The sequence below is a fragment of the Chrysochloris asiatica genome, unplaced genomic scaffold (genome assembly GCF_000296735.1).
Source record: "Chrysochloris asiatica unplaced genomic scaffold, ChrAsi1.0 scaffold00029, whole genome shotgun sequence".
In the NCBI taxonomy this organism is placed as follows: domain Eukaryota; kingdom Metazoa; phylum Chordata; class Mammalia; order Afrosoricida; family Chrysochloridae; genus Chrysochloris; species Chrysochloris asiatica.
Genome location: NW_006408547.1, coordinates 11482942 through 11485542, shown reverse-complemented (window position 1 = coordinate 11485542; position 2601 = coordinate 11482942).

Sequence of the window (2601 nt, the reverse complement as noted above, 5' to 3'; positions counted from 1 at the left end):
AGGAAGCATTATTGAATGTGCACAGATCTAGAATTAATAAGTAAAAAGGAAAGAACATGCTCAGCATTTCTCAAGCTGAAAGAACTGAAGAAACACTTCAAGTCTTGGGTTGCAATATTGAGTAACTCTATGGGCAAAATATTAATGCAAGAAACATCAAAACAAGATGGAAGGAATACAGAGTCACTCTACCAAAAATAATTGGTCAGTGTTCAGCCATTTCAAGAGATACCATTTGATCAAGAACCAATGGTTCTGAAGGAAGAAGTCCCAGCTTCACTGAATGCATTTGTGAAAAACAAGATTCTAGGAATTGATGGAATACTAATTGAGATGTTTCAAAAAGTAGATGCAACATTGAAAGTGCCTATATATCTATGCCTTTGTGTAAAGGCCTTCAATTTTGTGGATCATGACAAGGTATGGACAATATTGTGAAATATGAGTATTCTGGGACATTTATTTATGCTCATAAGGAACCTGTACACAGACCAAGAGACAGTTGTTCGAACAGAACATGGGAACACTGAATGGTTTAAAATTAGGAAAGGTGTAGACAGGGTTGTAATCTTTCAGCATACTTATTCAACCTGTATGCTGAGCATATAATCTGAGAAGCTGGCTTATATGAAGAAAAATGTGGCATCAAGATTGGAAGAAGACTCATTAACAACCTGTGCTCTGCAGATGATACAACTTTGCTTGCTGAAAGTGAAGAGGACTTAAAATACTGATGAAGATCAAAGACCATAGCCTTTGGTATGGATTGCACCTCAATGTAAAGAAAACAAAAATCCTTACCACTGTTCTTTTCAGTGGAGAAAAGATTAATGTTGTCAAAGTCTTCATTTTTCTTCGATGAACCATCAACACTCATGTAGCAGCAGCCAAAAAGTCTTTAGGCACATTTCCTGCACAAGACTATTTTAAAGTGTTGAAGATCAAAGATGTCAGAATGAGGACTAATGTGCACCTGACGCAAACCATGGTATTTTCAAATAAATTCCAATGCATGCAAAAGTTGAACAGTGAATAAGGAAGATCATAGAACAATTGATGCATTTGAGTTAATGGTGTTGGAGGAGAATATTGAAAGTGACATGGGCTGCCAAAAGAAGAAACAGATCTGTGTTGGAAGAAGTACAGCCAGAATGCTCCTTGGAGGTCAAGATGGCCAGACTTCGTCTCTCATACTTTAGACATGTTGTTAGGAGGGACCAGTCACTGGAGAGGATTATTGTTTGGTAAGTTGGAGGGTCAGAGAAAAAGATGAAGAACCCCAGCAACATGGTTTGGCAAAGTGGCAGCATCAATGGGCTCAAGTGTGGCAACAGTTGTGAGGTTAGCCCAGGACCAGGCAGTGTTTCATTCTGTTCTGCATAGATCGTTATGAGTCAGTACCAACTTGATGGCACCTAACAACAACATACATCTATGCCAAGAAATTTGAAAGACAGCTTAGCTACTGCACCAACTGAATGAATGAGATACATATTTGTACCCACTCCAAAGAGAGGTGACTGAATAGAATGTGAAAACAATATTATTAATATCACATGCAAGTAAAATTTTGCTGAAGATAATTAAAAAATGGTAGCAGCCAGTAAATGGTAAAGGAGTTGTCAGAAATTCAAAGATGGATTTGGAAGAGGACATGGAAGTAGGGATATCAAAGTTGACATCAGATGTATCTTTGCTCAAAGCAGAGAATATCAGAAATATGTTTATTTTTATTGATCATGCAAAGGAATTCTGCCATGTGGATCATAAAAAACTATGGATAGCATTATGAAGAATGGGTATTCCAGAACACATACTTGTGTTCATGAGGACAGAACAAGGGATATTGGATGGCTTAAAATCAGGAAAAATATGTGTCCTTTCAGCATACTTATTCAATCTTTATGTTGAGAAAAACAATTGGTGAAGCTGGATTTTATAAAGAAGAATGTGGCATCAGGATTGAAGGAAGGCACATTAACAACTTGGTCTTATGCTGATGAAACAACTTTGCTGAAATGGAAGAGGACTTAAAAGGGTTACTGATGGAGATCAAAGACCACTGTCTTCACAACTGGACCAATAAATAACATCATGTTAAATGTGGAAAAACATTGAAGTTGCCAAAATACTTCATTTTGCCTAGATTCACAATCAACACTCATAGAAGCAACATACAAAAAATCAAACTTTGTATTGCATTAGCAAATCTGCTGCTCAAGGAGAATTTGTTGGAAAACATTACAACCTTAATCTTGTCCCTTCAGACTTCTTTTTGTTTCCAAAATTCAAAAACACATTGAGAAGGAACACAAATTAAGTCTCACAAGGATGCCAAAACTATTGTTTGACATGGTATTAAAAGAAGAGTGCAGAATTCTATAGGAAAAAGTTAAAAAGATGTAAACACTACCTTCAGAAATGTATAAACCAAGATAAAGGCCATTGTTGAGAAATAGTAGCTTCACAGTTTGATATTATTTAGTAAATATTTCTATGATTTTATAGTAATACTTTTTGACTTATTCTTGTACAGCAAAACAAATCATTGCCCAGTCTTGCACCATCCTAAGAAACTTTGCCATGTCCGTGTTCATTGTT